This window comes from Ranitomeya variabilis, chromosome 2 (assembly GCF_051348905.1).
Source record: "Ranitomeya variabilis isolate aRanVar5 chromosome 2, aRanVar5.hap1, whole genome shotgun sequence".
Taxonomy (NCBI): Eukaryota; Metazoa; Chordata; class Amphibia; order Anura; family Dendrobatidae; genus Ranitomeya; species Ranitomeya variabilis.
In genome coordinates, this window is record NC_135233.1 from 949,576,186 (window position 1) to 949,597,163 (window position 20,978).

Here is a 20,978-nt window from a genome sequence, read left to right on the forward strand (position 1 = left end):
CCCCGCACCGTCGCCTTCACCTGCCGCCTTCTGAAAGGCACTTACCAAACATGTATAGGATCTGTTTACGTGGTGAAAAAAAAATCCAACGTTTGTAAGAAAAAAAATGGTGCAGACCTGTAGCATCTCCATATTTTGGGATCTGGGGCTGGGTGAGGGCTTATTTTTTGAGCATCGATGTTTAAATAAAATGAAACGCCAGGAGACCTAGGAGCAGTTTGCAAAAATGTACGTGAGTAAGCCAAAATCCTTCTGGGAAAGCATCTTGTGGACAGATGAGCCAGTCAATCCTCCCAACGGCTACACTCAGAACCCCCTCTAACCTTATTAATATTCCATGCATGCCTTCTGCCTCTTTCAATTGTGCCCTTTGGAATTCTCGCTCTGTGTGTAATAAACTCCCTTTCATCCATGACTTCTTCCTTTTTAATTCTCTTAACCTCCTGGCTCTTTCTGAAACCTGCATCCAGCAGTCAAACACCACCGCTGGTGCTGCCCTTTCATATGGTGGACTACACTTTTCTCATACCCCAAGATCGGACAACAGAGCAGGTGGAGGCGTTGGTCTGCTCCTATCACCCAAACGTACTTTCCAGGTTATCCCTCAAGTACCCTCACTTGTCTTCCCTTCCTTTGAAGTCCATGCTGTCAGACTCTACATCTCCTTCTCCATGCGAGTGGCGGTGGTGTATCATCCTCCCGGCCCCTCTCATCAGTTGCTGGATCACTTTGCCACCTGGCTTCCACACTTTCTCTCCTGTGACATCCCCAGCCTCATCATGGGTGATTTCAACATCCCCATTGCTTTTCCCCTCTCCCCATCTGCTTCTCGCCTTTTATCTCTAACCTCCTCTTTCGGCCTCTCACAGCATACTAACTCTCCAACGCATGAAGACGGAAACTCCCTCGACTTCGTCTTCTCCCGGCTTTGCTCAGTAGACGATTTCACAAACTCCCCTCTCCCACTCTCTTACCACAACCTTCTTTCATTCTCTATCAAGAACTGCCATCCCGCTCAGGTCACCCCCACTTTCCACACTTATAGAAACATACAGGCCATTAACACCCAGAAACTTATGAAGAACTTGCAGTCCTCATTGGCCCCTATCTCCTCCATCTCATGTCCTGATTCTGCACTGAAGCATTACAATGAAACCCTGCAAAGTGCCCTGGATGTAATTGCACCTCCTATACATAGAACAACTCAGCACAGACAGCGACAACCATGGCGCATGCTGCAAACACATTTCCTGCAGCGGACCTCCAGGTGCGCCGAACATCTGTGAAGAAAATCTAATCTACCCAAAGATTTCATCCATTATAAGTTCATGCTTAAAACATACAACTTTGCCCTTCACCTCTCCAAACAAACCTATTTTAACACCCTCATCACCTAACTGTCCAATAACCCTAAACGTCTCTTTGACACTTTCCATTCCCTACTCAACCCAAGAGTGCAGGCCCCATCCACGGATCTCCACACTGATGATCTGGCCAATTACTTCAAAGAAAAAATTCACCACATCCGACAGGAAATTATCTCCCAATCCCTTCATACCATGCACCGTCCTCCCTCCCCCACTGCATCTAGTTCATTCTCTAACTTTGAACCAGTTACAGAAGAAGTAATCAGGCTTGTTGCATCTTCTCGCCCGACCACTTGCACCAGTGACCCCATTCCGTCACATCTCCTCCAGTCCCTTTCCCCGGCTGTCACCTCTCACCTAACAATAATATTCAACCTTTCTCTCTCTTCCAGTATTTTTCCCTCCTCATTTAAGCATGCCTTTATACCTCCATTACTAAAAAACCATCCCTCGATCAAAACTATGCCGCTAGTTATAGACCTGTCTCCAATCTTCCCTTCATCTCTAAACTCCTCGAACGCCCGGTGTTACCTGCTATCTCTCAGATAACTCTCTTCTCGATCCTCTTCAATCTGGTTTCCGCTCTTTACACTCTACTGAAACTGCCCTCACTAAAGTCTCAAATGATCTGCTAACAGCTAAATCTAATGGTCACGACTCCATGCTAATTCTCTTGAATCTCTCCGCAGTATTCAATACTGTGGATCATCAGCTCCTCCTCACTGTTTCACTCCATTGGCCTCAAGGACACCGTTCTCTCCTGGTTCTCCTATCTCTCTGACTGCTCCTTCACTGTATCCTTTGCTGGCTCCTCCTCCTCTCATCTTCCCCTTACTGTTGGGGTTCCGCAAGGATCAGTCCTAGGCCCCCTCCTCATCTCTTTGTATACTGCCCCTATTGGACAAACAATCAGTAGATTTGGTTTCCAGTAAAGTCTCTATGCTGATGACACCCAATTATACACTTCTTCTCCTGATATTACGCATGCCTTTTTAGAAAACACCAGTGATTGTCTTACCGCTGTCTCTAACATCACGTCCTCCCTCTATCTGAAACTGAACCTGTCTATTAACCTACCTTTGCCTGACATTGCCATCTCCGTGTGTGGTTCACCATTACTGCCAAACGACATGCCCGCTGCCTTAAGGTCATACTTGATTCCGAGCTTTCCTTCACACCCCACATCTGATCACTGGCTCGCTCTTCTTATCTGCATCTCAAAAACATTTCTAGAATTTGACCTTTTCTTACTTTCGACTCTGCAAAAACTCTTACTGTTTCATTCATTCTCGTCTGGACTATTGTAACTCTCTACTAATCGGCCTCCCTCTTACCAAACTCTCCCCACTCAAATTTGTCCTGAATGCTGCTGCCAGGACTATATTCCTCACCAACCGTTACACCAATGCCTCTACCCTGTGCCAGTCATTACATTGGTTACCCATCCACTCCAGAATCCAGTACAAAACTATTACCCTCATCCACAAAGCACTCCATGGCTCAGCACCACCCTACATCGCCTCCCTGGTCTCAGTCTACCACCCTACCCGTGCTCTCTGTTCTGCTAATGACCTGAGGTTAGCATCCTCAATAATCAGAACCTCCCACTCCCGTCTCCAAGACTTTTCACGTGCTTCGCCAATTCTGTGGAATGCAATACCCAGGTTAATACGATTAATCCCCAATCCCCACAGTTTTAAGTGTGCCCTAAAAATGCATTTGTTCAGACTGGCCTACCGCCTCAATGCATTAACCTAACTATCCCTGTGTGGCCCATTGAAAAAAAGAAAAAAAACTTAAACCATAATCAGGTTCCTCGCATCATGTTCTCATACACTTTATGCAGTTAATAGCCCTCTGTGTCTGTACTGTTACATACTTAGGCTGTTAACTGGTTCATGCAGCGTTACATGAATACCCGATCCTTACACTATGGCTGGTCCGAACAACGAAAGCAATTGTTATCATCCACCTCTCGTGTCTCCCCTTTTTCCTCATAGTTTGTAAGCTTGCGAGCAGGGCCCTCACTCCTCTTGGTATCTGTTTTGAACTGTGATTTTTGTTATGCTGTAATGTCTATTGTCTGTACAAATCCCCTCTATAATTTGTAAAGCGCTGCGGAATATGTTGGCGCTATATAAATAAAATTATTATTATTATTACCTACAGTCAAATATGGTGGAAGATCAAGGATATTTTGGGGATGTTTTGCTGCCTCTGGCGCTGGGTGCCTTGACTGTGTGCAAGGCATCATGAATACCAAAGGATTTGGGGTCGCAATGTAGTACCCAGTGTGAGAAAGCTGGGTTTGTGTCCTAGGTCATGAGTCTTCCAGAAGAATTACTCCAAACATACTTCAAGAAGCACCTAGAAATGGATAGAAACAAAGCGCTGGAAAGTTCTGATGTATTCAGCAATGAGTCCTAAATCCCATTGAACACCTATGGAGAGATCTTAAAATTGCTGCTGGGAGAAGGCATCCCTCAAATATGAGAGACCTAGAGCAGTTTGCAGAAGAAGAGTGGTTTAAAATTTCAATTGAGAGGTGTAAGAAGCTTGTTGATTATAGGAAGTGATTGATTGCAGTTATTTATTTCAAAAGGGTGTGCAACCAAATATTAAGTTGAGGGTGCCAATCATTTTGTCTTGCTCATTTTGGGGGCTTTGTGTGAAATTATGTCCAATTTGCATTTTTTGCTCTGTTTTTTTTTTTTGTATTGTTCCAATAAACACAAAGGAAATAAACACGTGTATAACAAAATGTGTAATTGTAATAATTTTCTAGGAGAAATACTCTGGAACAGTTTCAAGGGTGCCAACACTTTCGGCCATGACTGTATACATCCAATGTGGCATTTAGCTCCAATACATTTGTTTGACATCATTGCCTCAAAATTAAATTAAAAAACTTTTTGGGTATTGAAAAACAAAGTTTACACTTAGGAAAATCAGGTATGTCAAGATATGACCTTATTTACTAATAAATTAATTTTTTGAAAACTGGAGATGGATCTATAATAGCATTTTAATTACACACAATATGATTCACTAATCATATCATGATATGTAGGATGATCTAAACACAAGTTTACATCGGTGCCAGTAGGCAAATAAATCTATGATAGCAAAGTCATCAGAATGTCATAGACAGAATGCAGTGCTCACACATTGAGCCTCACAGGAAGTATCACAAGGCCTAGGACCACCCAGAAAGCATCAGTAGCCGAACAGATTAATTACCTGATTACTGCTAAACTTGAGAAAATATATAAATTTGGCGTTTTGTCTGCTCAGAAAAACAATGAAAATGGACGCAAAGAGTTAAATTGTTGGTCATTAGGAAGAACTGAGTCTTGTAAGTGCAATTATCTGTCATCTATAAAAAGGACCTCATGCATGAACAACTGTTTGGTTAACAGATTAGTGTTAGATGAATCCCAATCAACACATCCTGCTCCCGCTCCTTTGAATGGTAGACAAAAAGATTTCATTCTCGTTAATTATAAGCAATAACAATGGTTCATAACCGGGTCAGGCAATTCATCTATGTTAGAGCACTGTACATCGCTGGCTTCAAGGAGATGAATGATATAAGCGCCTCTATTATCATTCAAACAAAAGTGTCAATAAATCCCAGCAAGGCAAGTCCTGAAGAACTGTGGGAGCAGAGAAATCTGCATTGTGGAGAGGGATTCACAAGGGCAGTAACACAGTGATCCAAACATAGGCTAATGTGTGACTCAATGAGATCAAGTGATTCTTCTACCATTATAGGAATATTCTCTAGATCAACATCAATATTTCGCTACAATTCTTCTGTCTATGGGAAGATCTGCAGATGTCATGAACCAAAGTGCTTGACCAAACAGGGGTTTCACCCTAAATGAATATGGAAAAGAAAAGCATTGACAAAGAGAATATTAAGCAACTCTATGAAAATAAATGGCCATAAGTAATTTATATGTATTCATCTAAATCCAAGTCCATTGTGGAATGTTTGTGTCACATCACTGCTTATCACTGGATCCTTTACACAAGGGCTAAGAAATCATACATACCATACATATGAGGAAAAAGTACAGTCCTGTTCATTGGCACCCATAATGTGAAATAACTCCTGAAAAAATGAATCAAGTGAAACAGTTTTTTAGTAAAGAGCACTCGTGTTAAAGACAAAAGAGCAAATGATCAACAATAACTTAAAAACTAAAACAATGGAAGAGAAAAATAGAAAAACCTAAAGTTTGCTGTGACACTGGTATTGGCACCCTTTACATTAAATTAGTATGGAAACACATTATGACTCACTTGTGGTAAATCACCAATGAGAATCAACTGTGATTAATTGTTGGTGCCCATGTGACATGAATTACCAATGAATGATGACTTCAGTGTTTTAAAAAGCTACATGGTAGACTGTGTTCCTTTATTACAATGGTGAAGATAATGGAGCTATCTTAGAACATCAGAACTGCTATTATTAGCAAACACAAGACTGCCAAAGGCCATCTCCAAAGACCTTGGTATTCCAATTTCAACAGTGTGCAATGTTATTAAGAAGTTCGGCAAGCATGGTACCGTCAAGAACCTCCCTGGATGTGGGGGAAGAAGAAAATTGACAAGAGATGTCTTCGAAGGTTGATACGAATGGTGGAAAAAACACCACATCAAACATCCAAAGACCTGAAGGCCAACCTAAAACAGTCTGGGGTCATGGCTTCAACAAGTTCCATACGCCACACACTAGACCAAGCATAGCTTTATGGGCAAAAGCCAAGGAAGAAACCATTGGTGAAGAAAAGACATAACAAGTAACAACTGATCTTCGGCAAAGAGTACCTTGACAAACCACAATCCTCCTGGGTAAATGTTCAGTGGACAGATGAAACAAAAAGAGCTTTATGGCAATGCAAAACAACAATTTGTTTACAGATGGCGCAATGAAGCTTATAAGGACAAGAACACCATACTAACAGTTAATAATAATAATAATAATCTTTATTTATATAGCGCCAATGTATTCCACAGCGCTTTACAGTTTAACAGTTTCAAACGCAAGTCATAAGTAACAACGTTAACAATACAATAACTAAAGCAAAATAAGACGACCCTGTTCATGAGAGCTTACAATCTTCAATGAGGTAGGGGAGATACAAAGTACAGGGGCTTATTTACAATGATGTATTTACAATGATGGTCCAGCCATCTTGAGGGAGTGGTGGATAGATGGAGATAGAGAGTGGGCTACACACGCACACTTACACCTAAAATGACTTTGATTACAGAACGTGCTAGGCCACTCTGAGCAAATGTTTTGAGGGCACGCCTAAAACTATGCAAATTGTGGATGGTCCTAATTTCTTGGGGTAGAGCATTCCAGAGGATTGGCGCAGTGCAGGAGAAATCTTGGAGATGGGAGTGGGAGTTGCGGATTAGTGCAGAGGTTGGTCAAAAGTCATTTGCAGAGCGCAGCGGTCGGTTAGGCCGACAGACAGAAATAAGGGAGGAGATGTAAGGGGGTGCTGCACTGTGAAGAGCTTTGTGGGTGAGAACAAGTACTTTGAATTGGATCCTGTAATGAATGGGCAGCCAGTGTAATGACTGGCGAAGAGCGGACATGTCTGAATACTGATTAGCTAGATGGACAACCCTGGCTGCTAAGGATAGACTGGAGAGGGGAAAGTCTAATGAAGGGGAGGCCAATTAAGAGCAATACAGCAGTCCAGGCAGGAGTGGATCAGGGCAACAGTGAGGGTTTTTGTTGTTTCCATAGTGAGAAAAGGGCGGATTCTAGAGATGTTCTTTAGGTGTAAGGCCGGGATCACACATATGCGAGATACAGCCAAGTCTTGCAGGTGAAAACCCAGCTCTGGCGCCGGCACTCTGGAGCGGAGCGTGCGGCTCCATGTGTTGCTGTGCGGCTGCATGCTCCGCTCCGGAGTGCCGGCACCAGAGCTGGGTTTTCACCTGCGAGACTCGGCCGTATCTCGCATATGTGTGATCCCGGCCTAAACGGCACGAGTGGACAAGAGATTGTATATGGGAAGTGAAGGAGAGATTGGTGTCAAACGTAACACCCAGACAGCATGCCTGCTGCCGGGATGTTATTATGGTGCCACCCACGGAGAGGGAAATGTCAGATATAGGGAAGTTCAGCATGTTAAGCATGGTGGAGGATTCATAATGCTGTGGGGTTGCTTTACTGCATCTGGTACTGGAGGCCTTGACCATATCAAAGGAATCATAAAATCAGAGAATTATTAAGAGATTTTAGAGAGAAATGTCCTACCCAGTGCAAGAAAACTTGGTTTGAGTCTAAGATCATGGGTCCTCCAGCAATACAGTAACCCAAAGCACACATCCAAAAGTACACTGGCATGGATGAAAAAGAAAAAAAAACTGTTCTAAAATGGCCAACAAGGAGTCCTAACCTCAATCCCATTGAAAATCTTTGGGATGAACTGAAATCTGCCATTGGGAAAAAGAACCCTGCAAACATTCAAGAGCTTGAACAACCTTCAAAGGGAAAAAATACCAGCTGAGAAGTGTAAGAAGCTTATAGATGGCTACAAAAACGTTTGGAGGCTGTCATCAATGCCAAAGGGTGTGCAACCAAATATTAATTAGGGATGCCTTTATTGCTGCACAAGCTGTTTATTCTGTCTATTCTTTGAAATTACAAGATGTAATTTGAAAAACAATGTTTTATTGTTGTATTACTTTGGACCATTAATTAAAAAATACTGAGGATATAACTTTGGTACATTTCCATTTATTTCTGAAGATATTGTACAGTCTATGAAATAGATGAAGGGGTGCCAATAATGGTGAGCAGCAGTGTTGATGATTAAGAGGCTATGAAGAACTTGCATTGATAGAGCATAAATATAAACACACTTGGCCATAGAAAAACATGTAATTATATAATAGACCTTTTTGAACCCATACCCCCCAATACACAAAGGTCCAGGGAACAGAATTGACCTTAGACTCATAAAAGAGTAGGAAAATTTGTCCATTGTTCAGCCAGAAAAAGAAGGAATTAGTCCTACTGGTTATTGTATTTTCCAGAAGTCCATCATGACAGCACACCAGGAGATAGTCCTTCTCATCCTCTAAGGACAGGAAACACATGAGAGGTTAAAAGCCAACGTTCCCTCAACCTCACCTTCAGTGTTTTACCAATAACCAGACCAGGATAAATGCAACATAATTTTATTGAATTGTCTCACACAAATGTTAACTGCACATTCGTACAAGAAATTCAGGGAGCGAATGCTAGGGTGCCATCATTATGGACTCCTGGAAATACAATTACAGGTAGGACCAATTCCTACTTTCCACGGCATCCCTAATGACAACACACCAAGAGAAATACCAAATTAATGGCTTTTAGGGCGGGGCCACTGTCTGAAAGACTTTCCTTCCATAGGCCAACTGTTGGGCAGATATTTCCAGCTTGTAGTGTTTACAGAAGGTCTTTAGGCTAGACCAGGTTGCGGCTCTACAAATCTGGTCTCCTGTGGCTCCTGCCCTTTCAGCCCAAGAAGCGGAGATTGCTTGTGCTGTATGCACCTTGACACCCTCTGGCGGTACTCTCCCTTCTGGTTCATATGCTAGGGAAATGGTGGATGTGATCCGTCTGGCCAATGTTGCTTTTGAGGTCTTCTTGCACTTGTTCTTCCCTGAGAACTGGACGAAGAGGTAAGAATATTGCCTCCAACCTTTCATAGCCTCCATGTAACGTAGAACCGTCTGTCCTACATCCAGTCAATGAAGCATTTTTTCCTTTTCATTTTTTTTAGATGTTGGCAAAAGGAGGGAAGAATAATCTCTTGGTTCAAGTTTGCACTGGACACCACCTTTGGAAGAAACGTTGAGTCAAGTTTAAGAATTTTGCGATCATCCAGTATATGAATCTTCCAGTATAAGGATCTCTCACTGATAAGTCTTGGATTTCACCAATCCTCTTTGTTGAAGTGACTGCTACCAAGAAACTGTCTTCATGAAAGGCAACTTGATGTTAACGTCCTCCTGCGGTTCAAAAGAAGACTTATACACGTGGTCAAACTTCTTGGTACCCCTCGTTTAATGACAAAAAAAAACCCACAATGGTCACAGAAATAACTTGAATCTGACAAAAGATACAATAAATACAAAATCTATGAAAATGAACAAATGAAAGTCAGACTTTGCTTTTCAACCATGCTTCCACAGAATTTAAAAAAATAAATAAAACTCATGAAATAGGCCTGGACAGAAATGATAGTACCCCTGAAAATAATGTGACAAAAGGGACATGTTAAATCAAGGTGTGTCCACTAATTAGCATCACAGGTGTCTACAATCTTGGAATCAGTGAGTGGGCCTGTATATAGGGCTACAGATACTCACTGTGCTGTTTGGTGACATGGTGTGTATCATACTCAACATGGACCAGAGGAAGCGAAGGAAAGAGTTGTCTCAGGAGATTAGAAAGAAAATTATAGACAAACATGTTAAAAGTAAAAGTTATAAGACCAGCTCCAAGCAGCTTGATGTTCCTGTGACTACAGTTGCACATATTATTCAGAAACTTAAGATCCATGGGACTGTAGCCAACCTCCCTGGATGTGGCCGCAGGAGGAAAATTGATGACAAATCAAAGAGACAGATAATACGAATGGTAACAAAAGAACCAAGAAAAACTTCTAAACAGATTAAAGGTGAACTTCAAGCTCAAGGAACATCAATGTCAGATCGCGCCATCCATCGTTGTATGAGCCAAAGTGGACTTCATGGAAGACGACCAAGGAGGACACCACTGTTGAAAAAAAAAAATCATAAAAAAAAGCCAGAATGGAATTTGCCTAACTACATGTGACAAAACACAAAGCTTCTGGGAGAATGTCCTATGGACAGATAGACAAAAATGGAACTTTTTGGCAAGGCACATCAGCTCTATGTTCACAGGCGGAAAAATGAAGCATATCAAGAAACTAATACTGTCCCTACTGTGAAACATGGAGGAGGCTCTGTTATGTGCTGGGGCTGCTTTGCTGCATCTGGCACAGGGTGTCAAGAATCTGTGCAGGGTACAATGAAATCTCAAGACTATCAAGGGATTCCAGAGAGAAATATGCTGCCCAGGGTCAGAAAGCTTGGTCTCAGTCGCAGGTTATGGGTCTTGCAACAGGATAATGACCCAAAACACACAGCTAAAAACACGCAAGAATGGCTAAGAGGAAAACATTGGACTATTCTGAAGTGGCATTCTATGAATCCTGACTTAAATCCTATTGAGCATCTTTGGAAAGAGCTGAAACATGTCTTCTGGAAAAGGCAACCTTCAAACACGAGACAACTGGAGCAGTTTGCTCTTGAGGAGTGGACCAAAATACCTGTTGAGAGGTGCAGGAGTCTCATTGACAGTTACAGGAATCCTTTGATTGCAGTGAATGCTTCAAAAGAATGTGCAACAAAATATTAAGCTAAGGGTACCATCATTCCTGTCCAGGCCTATTTTATGAGTTTTATTTTTTTTTAAAATTCTGTGGAAGCATGGTAGAAAAGCAATGTCTGACTTTCATTTGTTCATTTTCATAGATTTTTTATTTATTGTTACTTTTGTCAGATTCAAGTTATTTCTGTGACCATTGTGGGTTTTTCTGTCAATTGAGGGGTACCAACAATTTTGACCACATGTGTACATAGATCATTCAGTACCAAATTAAGATCCTATGGGGTCACTGATTTCCTAACTGTGGGTCTGCTTATTGCTTTAGAGAATCTAGCAACCCAGGGATGGCTCGCCAGCGGATGGTCAAAAAAGATGCTTAGAGCTGAGATCTGGACTCTTAGCATGCTTGGTCTTAAGTCCTTTTTGAATCCCAGCTGTAATAAATCCAGGATTTTAGGGGTGTCCGGGCAAGAGGAGTTGGTAATGGTTTTTCTGTAATGCAAGCAAAACTTCTTCCAGATTTTTATATAAATGGCAGAAGTCACCGGTTTCCTGCTTGCTTGCATCACAATGAACACCTGATCTAACAGACCCTGACATTAAGATCTTCTTCTCTGGATCCAAGCAGTCAGATGCAGTAGTTGTATATTGCGATGTAGGAGGGGATGTGGAGAGAGAAGGTTATCTCTCTCTGCAAGGGGAAGTGCATCTTCTAGAGCCATATGATTTAATAGAGGAAACCAGTTTTTGTTTTTCACTTTCTGAAAATTCAGCGCGCTGATCTGGGTCATCCTCGCTGATCTGGGTCATCCTCGCTGATCTGGGTCATCCTCGCTGATCTGGGTCATCCTCGTTGAGATGCTGCAGCAGCTGGATTTTGTAAGGGTGCCATTTGTGAGTAGCTAATATGTGCCGAAGGGATGTTCGACTGATGCCAGATCGTTGCGCTGAATTTGCAGAATGGGCAAAACAAAAATTGGAACAGGACCCTCAGTTTACTCAGCACATTATGTTCAGTGATGAGGCAAACTTTTTTCGGTAGGCCATTTATATGGATACACCTATATAACTTGGGAATGGTGACAGTTTTCTTGCGTAGGGTGTCTTGTATTGAAATCTGCTGCAATGACCGGGGTACTGCATTCACCAGACATCAACACAATTTCTATCTGCTCCTCACGTGTTAACCTCTGCGACATGTCAATGGCTGTAAACAAAGAGAAACTTGTAAGTAACTCATGAAATAATAAAGTTACGTTAAAACCAAGCACACCATTGTTTTTCTTGTGATATTCTCAATTAGTCTCAATTAGTTTGATGTGTCACATGACCATCTTCCAATTGGAAAAAATAAAGTTGGTTCCAAAATGGCAGACTTCAAAATGGCCGCTATGGTCACCACCCATCTTGAAAAGTTTTCCCCCTCCCATATACTAATGTGCCACAAACAGGAAGCTGATATCACCAACCATTCCCATTTTATTTAGGTGTATCCATTTATATGGCCCACCCTGTATTTTAAAAAGTGACACTGGTAATTGTACCAGAACCCTGGAAAAATAAACACAGAATGTTTATCACATAAGAAAAGATAAAACCTGACCTAATAGTTAGTAATAACCAAGAATCCGAATACATACTAGATAATCCAGGGAAGAGTACCAGTGTACATATAATAGTAACCTGGATTTAAGCCATTGCTCCAACTACGAATATTAGAAAATAGGAGAACCAGGAGCCGGAAGTAAAAGACATATAAAAATCTTTATTAATTTAACAATGCTAAAAACAAGACACGAGTATCCATAACAGGTGTTCCACAACACCACATAAAGGGGGGGAAAAGAAAACCACCCTACACCTCAAGACCCCCAATGTTAGGGGCGGTGCAAAATAGAACTGCTTAGAAATAGTACATATCATTAATCAAATGTAGCAGGGAAAAGTATCACATAAGCACCACAGCCCCCATGAATCAGGGGCAAATATAAGCAAGGGAAGCTAAAGGATTAATGCTGCTGTGTGCATATGGGCTGAAAGGTATGGAGCAGGTGTCAACCGCTAGCTATCAAAAGTGAGCCCCCATATGGCAGTGCACATGTGACTCAGGTCATGGGGTTATAGGCAGGTCCTCTCCTACCTGATACCACATCCCCTTGAGGAAGCAGCGCGAAAACGCTGCGAAACGCGCGTCGGGCTCGTCCACCGGCGGGACCCCCTTCTCCTCCTGTCCTCCATGCTTGGGTAAGCATTTTGCTATTTTTGCTGCACTGCCATATGGGGGCTCACTTTTGATAGCTAGCGGTTGACACCTGCTCCATACCTTTCAGCCCATATGCACACAGCAGCATTAATCCTTTAGCTTCCCTTGCTTATATTTGCCCCTGATTCATGGGGGCTGCGGTGCTTATGTGATACTTTTCCCTGTTACATTTGATTAATGATATGTACTATTTCTAAGCAGTTCTATTTTGCACCGCCCCTAACATTGGGGGTCTTGAGGTGTAGGGTGGTTTTCTTTTTCCCCCTTTATGTGGTGTTGTGGAACACCTGTTATGGATACTCGTGTCTTGTTTTTAGCATTGTTAAATTAATAAAGATTTTTATATGTCATTTACTTCCGGCTCCTGGTTCTCCTATTTCCTAATAGTTACAGCAATTTCTATTTTCTCCTTCCCTGCCTATCATAATAGTGGCTGATAAATAAGTCAAATATTTATTTGTAGATTGAAGTACATAGTCAATATAGAACCATATTATTCCTCAGAGTCACCTCACATAAACATCACATTTCTGGGTCCCTGTGTGTGACATGAAGTGAGTGGTAATATGGTGATAACTGAAAAACACTTAAATTATCTAAAAAACAATTTGAGGCCATGTGCACACGTTCAGGATTTTTCGCGTTTTTTCGCTATAAAAACGTGATAAAAACGCAAAAAAAACCGCTAACATATGCCTCCTATTATTTACAGGGTATTCCGCACACCTAGGAGTGCATTGATCTGCTTACTTCCCGCACGGGGCTGTGCCCACAATGCGGGAAGTAAGCAGATTATGTGCGGTTGGTACCCAGGGAGGAGGAGAGGAGACTCTCCTCCACGGACTGGGCACCATATAATTGGTAAAAAAAAAAGAATTAAAATAAAAAATAGTAATATACTCACCTTCGATGGCCTCCGGAGTCTTCCCGCCTCTCTGGTGCATGCTGCCGCTTCGGTTCCTATAGCTGGTGTGCGGTGAAGGACCTGCGATGACGTCGCGGTCTTGTGATTGGTCGCGAGACCGGTCATGTGACCGCGACGTCATCAAAGGTCCTGAACCACACCATCTATAGGAACGGACGCCGCTGAGGATATCGGCTGTCTGCAAAGGGTGAGTATAACCATTTTTTTATTTTTTTTATTATTTTTAAACATTCTATCTTTTACTATAGATGCTGCATAAGCAGCATCTATAGTAAAAAGTTGGTCACACTTGTCAAACAGTATGTTTGACAAGTGTGACCAACCTGTCAGTCAGCTTTCCAAGCGATGCTACAGATCGCTTGGAAAACTTTAGCATTCTGCAAGCTAATTACGCTTGCAAAATGCTAAAAAAAACGGGAAAAAAACGGGAAAAAACGCAAAAAAAAAAAAATGCGGATTTCTTGCAGAAAATTTCTGGTTTTCTTCAGGAAGTTTCTGCAAGAAATCCTGACGTGTGCAGATACCCTCAGTGCTATGACGTCCATTCAAACTAAAACCTATGTTCTCCCTGTGTTTGGGTGGGTGTTATCAAAGTTCTCTGTTTTTCCCTCACACTCCAAAGACATACTGATTGGGAATTTAGATTGTGAGCCTCAATGGGCACAGTGATGATAAAGTCTGTAAAGCGATACGGAATATGATGGCGCTAAAAAAACAAAGCATAATAAATAAATAAAGTCCCACATTTAGGCTTAGCTCATGCATTGGGGATAAGAGTGGTACAATTGCTGTGATTGCGAAGAGTATATTCATAATTAAACTAATAACCAACATTTTTATTGCAATTTTTGTACATTTTTCATTTGCATTTTTTCAATATGCAGTTTTCATAATAAAGTCCATGAAGAAAAAAACAGAAATTCACTAGCCCTAAAATCATCTACATAATGTACTAAATAGAAAAAAGAGAAGAGAAAAATAGAAAAGCTTTTCTTCTACTCAGAACTAACATCTGGATAGCTACATTGCTACAAGCGAGGAACGAATGGTAAGACTGCGGCCACCGCCTCTTTGATGCTCTAAGAATAAATCCGCAATATAGTGTCATTGTTCTGCACAGTAGATCTGGGCACTGTGGCGACTCTGCGAGTTTAAATTTTCTCTTCTCGGTGAGTAAAAGCACGCCATTCAGAAGCAGCGTTTTGGTGGCATCTATTGAAAGCCTACATGGAACCTTTCAAACCCATACATTATTTTTGAAGCAGTCCAGCTGTGAACAAAGGGTCTAATCCTCGGAGCATGCAGAGGAGGTGCTGAAAAGCTCAATGGGACCTGACAATACTCTGCCGCTCCATGTGAACAGTTTTCTTTTTCAAGTGCTGCCAAGGGTGCTGGGGTGGCGCAGCCAATGATTTAAGGTCACATTTTGACAGTCAGAGAAAAAAGTGTCCTTAAATGACTCGCACGGAGTATAAATACGGGGTAGTATGAACCAATTAACAAAGTGAGGGCAATCCTTTCAGTATCCACTTTCTATAGTCTGTGGTGTGAAGAAAGTAATTGTATGCATGCCTTTTTCCTTCAGACTGTAAGAACATACAGTGCAGGGTCCACAGGTCCCCGGCATTATCTCATCCCGCATGTATTCACTGACGGACAAAGCTGCCATCTGCGACCAGGAACCTACATGTTGCTTGGTATCGTGGAAAAATATATATAATGTACATTACGTAGTTAAACAATAATTTATACACAATCTACATTTGTAATTTAACACATTTGTCTAATAGCTTCGCTAAAAAGGTTCAAATACAACATATACGGTATATTTTTTTTTTGCAAGCATGCCAAACTGTATGAACAACTAATATAACATTATTGAAGAACCTCATATCCAGGTTCTTATTAGGCCTCGTTCACATGTTCAGTGTTTGGTCAGTATTTTACATCAGTATTTGTAAGCCAAAACCAGTAGTGGGTGATAAATACAGAAGTGGAGCATATGTTTCTATTATACTTTTCCTCTAATTGTTCCACTCCTGGTTTTGGCTTACAGATACTGAGGTAAAATACTGACCAAATACTGAATGTGTGAACGTGACCTTACTTGCAGCCTTGCTCCTTGGTCAGTACCTAGTGTGCAGGTATACCTCCTCAATAATGCATTATTGGTAACTTTTGTTTTGGAAAAACCCTTCTCTTCCTTAGACCACATTCACACGCTCAGTATTTAGTCAGTATTTTCCCTCAGTATTTGTAAGCCAAAACCAGCTGAGGAACAACCAGAGGAAAAGTATAATAGAAAGAAGTCACCACTCCTGGATTTATCACCCACTCCTGGTTTTGGCTTACAAATACTGATGTGAAATACTGACTGTGTGAACAAGGCCTAAGACTTCACTTTTAAACAGTTGCGGGTGAATAACAGTGAGATCTCCATCATCATGCCAACATACTGAACTGCAGTCATCACTTTCAATAATTTTCCCAAGCCTTTTTGGAAAATTAAGTGATCGAAAATCGTCCATCACTTTGTCTCTGTTAATGGTGACCTGTGGTTTCTTTCAGCTGCTGGTGACTAGTTGGAGCTTGAAGCCCTGTACCATCTAATGCAGTCTGAGGATTTGAGGTCTCATCCTCTGTGGGTTCATTTATTGGAGATACAATTGGCAGTCTTGGGTCCTGGTGTTTTTTGCGATTATCCATTGTGAGGTCACTTCCAAGAGGAACTGATTCTTTTGTGGTAAGTTTCATCCTGACATTTGGCGACGGCAAATCTCAATTGTTTTTAGTCTTTACATACTTATTCTAAAACTTACTATTATTATACTGTTTTAATGACCTGAGGAAGACTCCAAGATGTGGGAATCGAAACGCGTTGTCCTGTAGTGTCCAGTAATTCTTTATTAACGTAGACTTTTACATCTAATAGTCACGATTTCCTCTATACTGGAGCTAATACTGTTACTCATTATTCTAAAACTTGCCCAACGAAGAACTGTTAGGAAACAAGTGATGCCAGGGAGAATGTCTAGAGTGCAAGCCAAGCCTGGCATGTCAGAGTAAGGAGACTTATAAGCCATGAATGCTCCTTTTGGAAATTAAATATGCAAATTATGTATTTCCATTCTAAAACTTCTATTGATAAGGATACTTCCAGAGAAGCTACAGAAACACGTCTCAAAAATGTGAAGTGCAGCAACATTGTTACACTGTATAATTTTTTTTCTATTCTCCCTCCCCTTAACCACTCCACTCATTTGTATTTTGTATGATATATTTTTCATCTGGTGGCTACTACGGATCATTTATATCTTTTTAATATTTACACTATATTTTATTTTTAACCGTGTGCGCACCTGTGTGTATGGCACTACCACTTACCAAGTGATGCAATAATAAAGGTATTTTACTTATATGATTGTTCCTACCTTTTTTTTCTGACCACATGTTCGGTTTTCTTCTTCTGGTCTTCATGTTTTTGTAATATGTAGCATGTGAGTTCTTTCAGCATTATTTTCAACCGTAAAAACGAATAAAGTGAAAAAAGGCTGCAAAAAACACCACTGATTTTTTTGGGGGGCGTTTTATAATTATTTTAGGTAAATAAAACTAACTTTATTAAACATGTAATGTAGACAAAGCACACATGTAATCCACACCCAAAAAAGTGTAAAAAAAAATGCTGAAAAAACTAGTTTTGAAAGCACCAATTTTTTTACTGCCAAGAGATCAGATTTTGGCTCCAGAAAAAAAACACAGCATAAATGCTGGGTGCAAACACAGCCTATGAATGTTCAAAACCCAGAAGTAAAAAAAAAACAATGCTTATGAATTTCGGGTAGAAAATCCCTTAATCATAGCTAAGATTTAGAAAAATCCTTAGACATAGCAATGATTCAGGTTTTTTCTGCTCAAAACAAAGAGGAATTATGTTTTTTTATATGTGCACATTCTGGCAATTGTTTTATCTTATATGACTAAGGCCGGCCTCACACTAGCGAGTTTTACGGACGTATGAGCGCATAAACTACGTCCGTAAAATACGCATAACACACGGCCCAATGATTCCCTATGTCCCAGCTCCTATCTGCCGTATTTTACTGATCCGTATTATACGCTCTTGTACGGCCGTACAAAATCGCAGCATGCTGCGTTTGTCACCGTATTGCGCAAAAAAAAATCGCCAATGAAAGTCTATGGGGGCGAGAAAAATACGGATTACACACGGACCAGCAGTGTGACCTGCGAGAAATACGCAGCGGTGTTAGAGAAAAGCCGGTAATTCAATTGCCGGCTTTTCATTTCTCCTTCCCAAACCCGACAGGATATGAGACATGGTTTACATACAGTAAACCATCTCCTATCCCTTTTTTTTGCATATTCCACACTACTAATGTTAGTAGTGTGTATGTGCAAAATTTTGGCGCTGTAGCTGCTAAAATAAAGGGTTAAATGGCGGAAAAAATTGGCGTGGGCTCCCGCACAATTTTCTCCGCCAGAGTGGTAAAGCCAGTGACTGAGGACAGATATTAATAGCCTAGAGAGGGTCCATGGTTATTGGCCCCCCCCTGGCTACAAACATCTGCCCCCAGCCACCCCAGAAAAGGCACATCTGGAAGATGCGCCTATTCTGGCACTTGGCCACTCTCTTCCCACTCCCGTGTAGCGGTGGGATATGGGGTAATGAAGGGTTAATGTCACCTTGCAATTGTAAGGTGACATTAAGCCAGATTAATAATGGAGAGGCAGCAATTATGACACCTATCCATTATTAATCCAATAGTACGAAATGGTTATTAAAACACACACATTATTACAAAGTCCTTTAATGAAATAAAGACACAGGTTGTTGTAATATTTTATTATTCTCTTAATCCAGCTGAAGACCCTCGTTCTGTGAAAAAGTAAAAATAACAAATCAACAATATCTCATACCTTCCGATGATCAGTCACGTCTCACGAAGTAAATCCATCTGAAGGGGTTAAATCATTTTACAGCCAGGAGCTGAGCTGAAGCACTCGCTCCTGCCTGTAAAACCCCGGGTACTGAATGGAAAGCCCCGGGTACTGAATGGAAAGCAGGGTGATCTGTAGTTACCTTGAGTTGCGGTGATGCGCCCTCTGCTGGATGTCCTCATGAACTGGAGCCTTGGAAAAGTTCCTACGCTCGAGTTCATATGAGGGCATCCAGCAGAGGGCGCATCACCGCGACTCAAGGTACCGTATTTTCTGGTGTATAAGACGACTGGGTGTATAAGACGACCCCCAACTTTTCCATATAAAATATGGAATTTGGGATATGCCTGCTGTATAAGACGGGGGTCATCTTATACTCCCAGACATCTTATACGGCGTGTGGTTCCCAGGGTCTGAAGGAGAGGAGACTCTCCTTCAGACCCTGGGATCCATATTCATGTGAAAAATAAAGAATAAAAATAAAAAATATGGATATACTCACCCCTCCGAGAAGCCTGGCTGTCACCGCTGCAAGCGTCTGCCTCCGTTCCTAGAATTGCAGAGGGTGAAGGACCTTCGATGACATCACGGTCCTGTGATTGGTCCGTGACCGCTCATGTGACCGGTCACCTGACCGTGACGTCATCGAAGGTCTTTCACGCTCTGCAATTCTTAGGAAAGGAGGCAGACGCTTGCAGCGGTGACAGCCAGGCTTCTCGGAGGGGTGAGTATATCCATATTTTTTATTTTTATTCTTTATTTTTTACATGAATATGGATCCCAGGGCCTGAAGGAGAGTTTCCTCTCCTTCAGACCCTGGGAACATTCAGGATCGCTCCCTGCACACGCCGTACCCGGCGTATAAGATGACCCCTGACTTTTGGGACAATTTTTAGGGGTTAAAAAGTCATCTTATACGCCGGAAAATACGGTAACTACAGATCAAACTGCTTTCCATTCAGTACCCGGGGTTTTACAGGCAGGAGCGAGTGCTTTAGCACAGCTCCTGTCTGTAAAATGATTTAACCCCTTCAGATGGATTTACATCGTGGGACATAACGACGGAAGGTATGGAATATTGTTGGTTGTTTTTTTAACTTTGTTTCAGGACGATGGTCTTCAGGTGGATTAAGAGTCTAATAAAATATTACAACAACATGTGTCTTTATTTCATTAAAATACTTGTAAATAATGTGTGTGTGTTTTATTAACCATTTCGTACTATTGGATTAATAATCGGTAAGTGTCATAATTGACGCCTCTCCATTATTAATCTGGCTTAATGTCACCTTACAATAGCAAGGTGACATTAACCCTTCATTACCCCATATCCCACCGCTACACGGGAGTGGGAAGAGAGTGGCCAAGTGCCAGAATAGGCGCATCTTCTAGATGTGCCTTTTCTGGGGTGGCTGGGGGCAGATGTTTGTAGCCAGGGGGGGCCAATAACCATGAACCCTCTCTAGGCTATTAATATCTGCCCTCAGTCACTGGCTTTACCACTCTGGCGGAGAAAATTGCGCTGGAGCCCACGCCAATTTTTTCCGCCATTTAACCCTTTATTTTACAAGCTACAGTGCCCAAATTTTGCACATACACACTACTAACAGTAGTGTGGAATATGCAAAAAAAAAGGGATATGAGATGGTTTACTGTATGTAAACCATGTCTCATATCATGTCGGGTTTGGGAAGGAGACATGAAAAGCCGGCAATTGAATTACCGGCTTTTCACATATATCGCGCTGAATTAAATATAAATACAGAATATATATATATATATATATATATATATATATATATATGTGTCTCAATGACATATATATATATATATATATATATATATATATATATATATATACTGTATACATGTTTTAACAAACATTTGAGCACATAAATCCATTAGATGTCGGTTTTGCAAGCCTGCGAGAAAATATCGTAGTACGGATGCCATACGGATTACATACGGAGGATGCCATGCGCAAAATACGCTGACACACCCTGCCTACGGATGACATACGGATCA

At 41.4% G+C, this 20,978-nt stretch overlaps 1 long non-coding RNA gene across 1 annotated transcript in view; it reads left to right on the forward strand.

Moving 5' to 3' along the window:
* LOC143808283 (uncharacterized) overlaps positions 1 to 20,978 on the forward strand; it is a 62,755-nt gene that overhangs the window by 37,068 nt on the left and 4,709 nt on the right. The gene's annotated exons all lie outside the window — the stretch shown is intronic.